Here is a 5,841-nt window from a genome sequence, read left to right as displayed (position 1 = left end):
GTCAGGTATGTTCTCCCTCCGCCATTATACATTCTAAAGCCACCTTTTTCCATTACCAAGCATTGCTGCCTGCATTGCAATTACTATTTGAGCATCAGCACCGTTTTGCCATACTTTTATATGTCCACTTTTCACCACTCCTAGATCAACTGCGGCGACCATGTCGTATTGTAGTAACTCGTAACACCGAACTGCAGTTAAATCTCACTGTTTACGCTGATGTGCATTTACGTGGTCATTATGACGGCCATGTCAAGAAATTCCCTATATATAATGCACCACACCCAGACATCCCCACACGGACAAGTTGTTCAGTGTTTGGTGTGAGAAAGGCCACACCAGCTCTTCAAATAGTACCACGAACGCCCCAGGTCCCTTTTCCATCCGACTTACTGCTCGACGACATGCTTCGCGGTCGATCACTCGGCACTGAAGAGCGAGGACACGTTTTGGCGTTCATCCAATCCAAATGGTCCCAATCTCGAATCGCGAAGGACCTAAAGCGAAGTCGGGCGGCCGTGCAAAACTTTCTCCGCAACCCAAAAGCCTATGGATCAAAAAAACGAGATGGAAGACCAAGAAAGCTCACCGTCGCAGGTATACGCATGCTCTTTCGCGAAGCATCCAAGGTTACTTTAGGGTCTAGAGAGCTTTCTCAGGCTCTACAACTGCCTGTGAAAGCCAGGCGCGTGCGGCAGATACTGAACCAACACCCAACGTTGACGTATAAAAAGACTAAGAGAGTTTCACAAATGCTTATTCATCACAAGACTGCGCGCGTCCCCTGGGCGACCGAAAAAGTTACCTGGACCATTCCGGACAGGAACAACGTCGTCCAGAGTGACGACAAAAAGTTCAATTTTGGACGGCCCGGACGGGTTTGCCTGTTGTTGGCATGATCTCAGACGTGAAGATCCAATTTTTGCGAAGTGCCAGCAAGGGGGCGGCTCATTGACGGTTTGGGAAGCCTTCGCGGGGGAAGAAAAGTGTGATCTGGAGACTTTGGAAGTCAAATAAGCAGCAGTTAAGTACATTGAGACGCTCGATAGCTTCCTTTTGCCGTTTGTGGACCAAGAACTGGGACCGAGCTGGGTCTTTCAGCAAGATTGGGCATCGATACGCCGCGCTCATATCGTGAGGGAATGGTTTAATGGAGCGGATATTGTGGTTCTAGACTGGCCAGCTAAGTCTCCTGACTTAAAATCCATCGAAAACCTCTGGAGAATTCTGGCTCGGAAGGTATACGAGCATCGACGTCAGTTTGGAGGGGTTGAAGAGCTCAAAGAGTGCATCTGGGCTTCTTGGGATGCTATATCAGCTCAAACGCTCCACAACCTAGTGGGTTCAATGCAGAAACGTTGTTTTGACGTTGTTAAAATCAAAAGGACGTGCAACGAAGTATTAGAGACATCATGCAGAGCACAATAAGACACGCTGCTTTATAAGAATTTATATTTGTCAAATGACTATTGAACTGTAATGCAAAATATAGTGTTGACTGTATAAAACTGGTTACAGCTTCGTCTTTCACGGTCCTTTTCTGAGGGGCTGGAAAGCTCTTTTTTAAACACGCGCGTTTCTCTGTCCAGCAATGCCAGTTTTGGGGGGTGTTTTATAATTTTTCCACCACTACAGTTGTAAGATTCTGAGATATGATGTCGTAACTGGAAATGCAGTGGTAGGGGGTGAACGGTACTACAGGCGAGGTGATAGGGAACAATGCTGCGGGAAGGAATATCCTCCCAATGTCGTCTCTATTCTCCTTTTTATCTCTCTTCTACAATCTGCATGACTGTATTATTTATGCTGTTCGCACGCGTCCTTTCGGACGACAAACTATATTGCGTTATCGCTTTTCCCATCGGGCGGCAACCTTTGCCGCTGTGGCAGTCGCTCTCGCCGTGGTGCGGCTGCAACTCGAATTGTACCGCACTCATCTTCTGTGACATGCCAGCCTGTGTCGGTCGTTTACATTGCTGTTCACGCCCGTTCACGAGGGTATCACTACCTTGTACGTGTCCACCTGTCCGTTCTCAGTAACATCCATTCTCCAAGAATGTGACAACAGTACGTCCCGCACCGTATGTACCGGTGCGGTTCGTATATACCGGTGGCATAATATGCCGTCTGTACCGGTGCGGGAAGGTACTGTACTGTTGTGCCCGGTCTCCTGGGCACTGTCAAACCAAAACGTTTATTGAATCTGGAGCGGTCGCTGAGAATCCACTCAGCTACACGGGAATCCACCCGATGCTCACCGCTCGTCGAGAGTCCACTCGACGTCCAGGACATTTCCTGCTGCTCTCCTTTTCTCTGTTCCTCCCCGCCGGGCTCCCTTTTATACTACCTACCTTCCCTCGTCACCGCTCCCCCCAAGCCCTGGGTCTCGCACCCACATCCGGTTCCCCGCCTTTCCTTTCGCCTACTGGCCCTTCCCTTCGCCTACTCCCCGCTCCTTCTCCCTCCGTGGTCCCCCGGACACTTTCCTTTCGTCCCCCATGCGCAAGTCCCCTTGCGCAATTCCCCGTGCCGGCCCATGCATCAACAGCCGACAAGCCTTCTTTCTCTTCGCAGCAACTGTCGCCCCGCGTTCGAGCCGGCACAGACTGACACGTGTTTAATTTCCCAGCAGTACTGTACGTATGCAACTGTATAATTCACTCACTAGCGCAATGACGCATGTTTACACGCCACGTGCATATTATTTACGTGGCGTGGGACCTCCGCGGGGATCGCGAGAGTTGCAAATGGTGGCAGGGAGAGGTAATGAAAAGTTAACCGTTCAGAGCCTAATTCGTGTTTTTTCTGTTTCTGCTACTAAGCTGGATAGAATTAAACAAACAAATACCATTTCATGAACGATTTGGACAGTTCAAAGAGTCGAGCGCATCTTTAAACGAAATCGCATCTGTGGCACTAACAATCGACTTTGGATATAGGCACCCGCTCTGACAAGACGTCAGCCAAAACCATTGAAATGGAGCCTGTTTAATGATATTTCCTAATTAGTATTTCTGGCGCATTCAGATCTCAAATGCACGCCTCACCGCCCTCATCTTTGCACTTTTTCTACGGACCCTCCTCGTCTCAGACAAAATCCAGGCTCGAGCTGACCGTTGTGGGGCGAGAGCACACAACTTAGGCATTTCGGAGATCGTCTCTTTCCCACAGTTAGCCCTGTGCTCCGGTTTGTGACGATTTAGGGCGTCACAAAAAGTGAGACGATTTGTGTGACGATTTATGAGAGTTTTGCTCTTTTCGCCGCCGTCATCTCATTCGTCTCACTCCATCTTCTCATTCGTCACACATGGTTCGTGAATATTTGTTGAATTGTTGCACTTTTTGCGAACGTTTTGTGATCATCACAAGAATCGTCTCAAACATCACACATTTTCGTGAATCTTTTGTGATGGTTTTGTGAGACGCATCTTAAAACTCTCAAACGTCAACCTTAAAATCAAAACTCTCACACTGACAGTGTGCATTTTGTGATGGCTTTGTGTGAGTTGTGTGAGGGCATCACAAAGATCACATATAAAAGGCTCTCCATCTCAAAAGGCAAACAAACTGAACAACGTCACACAAAAAAGATCTCCCTTTCCAGCCCTCTACGGCTGGTTTCCAGAGACACTTCCCCTTCCCTTCGTGTTCGCAACTGCGTAGGTTGAACAGGAATTTACTGCACAAGAAGGTCAGTGGGACCCACACCTACTGCGTACTATGTAGTTGGGTCAAAAGAGGGACAAAAGACGGGCGACCCAAGACACTTAGAAAGGGCTCGCGCCAGGTGCAGTGGCGTTCTACATGTAGGCAAGCTATCTGCTGCAGCTGCCGGACGGTCTGGCAATCTCGCCCTACACTGAAGCGACATGGGCCCTCTCCTGTCCATGAGAGGGAGTTTGACTCTGAGCGACGCACACCTCGACGACTAAGGCAGGCTTCACAAGCCCGAGAGTGAAGGCCGTAAATGTCTGTAGAACAAGGCTATCAGCTATGCTTTTTAGATGGGTTTGTGATGGTTTGTTGATGTTGGAGATGATTGTGAGACAATGGTGTGAGAGTCATAAAACAGTTTGTGTGTGAATCACAAAACAGTCAACAAAAGAGCACTTCGAGATGTTGACGTCACAAAAATAAAGTGAGATTCACAAAAACAAAGCGAGATTCACAAAACTTGTGAGAACTTTGAGACGTTTGTGTGAATTTTGTGAAGTTTATGCCCCGATCACAAAATAGGACCACCCCACACCTTTCGGGAGGACACTACTCGAAAAGTACGGGTCTCCTGGAGACAACACGTATATCTTCTTAACGACAACACAATTCTGCGTTCAACGAACCTACTCTCGGGACGTAGCGCTCAACAAGACCGAAGCAGGAGGAAAATAGCCCTACTGGGGCAAAAAAGCCGTCACAAAAAAGGAGCACAGGGTTAGTGGTTTATGTAGTTTTATTCCATTTTTTGGTCTGCATCATGCAGTCCATCCCCGAGTGGCTATATGGAGCCGTTTTGATGGCGCGAAATCGGTTTGCATAGTCGGAGAGGAGCTTTGATTCGTACTTCGATATTTCGTGCGAAGGAGGCCGGAGGAGGGTAATACGTTCCGCAGTTTTAACGGAATTCTGAATACGGGTTGGGAAAATAGTACGAATTAGGCTCTGAACGGTTACAGTACAGTTCGTACAGTAGGTGTGATCGTGCAAGGTACCCTTCTGTAGCAAGGTGGGTGTGGGCCCCACACTGTGGGGCTCCTGCAGAGGAATGGGAAGGTGCGGGCGCAGTTTGAAGCGTAACCTTATTTGCCGAGTTGGGAGTTTGCTCGAGATCAAGCGGTGCACGAACGTGTCGAAGCGACAAATGAGGTACTGTAGTAATTCAGCCCGCGTCAGCGGGCGCACCCGTAGACTCTCAATCATGATCGACATGAATTCATCCGAGTGTAATAACATACGGTAACAGTCCGGGAACTATTTTGGCAAATATAAACTATTTTGGCAACGCCTGCTTCCCCTTTTTGCCGCACTTTTCCGAAACCGAGTCACCCAGATCCGCCCCGCCACTTGCTAACCTTGGTAGCTCTGTGACTGATTACAACCTGCCCGCCTTTTCTGTTTTTACCGCCATTCGAAAGCCCATTACTCTCGCTTGTCCGCCAAAAATCCAGGCTGTGCCATGCCATTACAACGTAATATGCTTTTCCATATCGATCGATAACCGCCCATCATCGCCATTCCGGAAAAGTGCGGCAAAAAGGGAAGCAGTGTGTTGCCAAAATAGTTTATGTTTGCCACAATAGTTAACGAACTGTTAGAATAAAGAGTTTTTGCGGCCACGGCCATTATTTGAGGTTGCCAAATTAGTTTCCATGCGATTCAGACCTGTAAAAGGGGTTCATTTAAGTGACTTCATTCCCTTGAATGAACACATGATGTGATTTCGTTACCGTTGTAAAGCTATATGCGCGCTTTATGTGTTCATTGAGCTTTAAAAAGTCAAAGTCGGTGAAGGACTTGCTAAGATACGGCCTTTTCACCAGACATGCCTACAAAAAACGGTCACTTGCCACATTTTATCATGAACTGTTATGTACCCGTCGAAAGTGGTTGCCTCATGCCCATCGCTATACGCACCTTGTACGGGCGACGTGGTGTACAGAGGCAGGGTGTAGAGGCGCCGATGAGGAAAAATGGAAATATATATATGAATTCTCGCTAACTGCATATGAAAAGTGGAGGGTTTTCGTATGCAGTTGGCGAACATATGCACTTGTCGAAGTGTCCAAACGCCTCATTTTAATCAAAAAATCAGATATCCGGGTCCGACGGCGGTGATGACGCACC

The sequence above is a fragment of the Chondrus crispus genome, genomic scaffold (assembly GCF_000350225.1).
Source record: "Chondrus crispus Stackhouse genomic scaffold, scaffold_98, whole genome shotgun sequence".
NCBI lineage: Eukaryota > Rhodophyta > Florideophyceae > Gigartinales > Gigartinaceae > Chondrus > Chondrus crispus.
Note: the sequence above shows the minus strand (reverse complement) of the source record.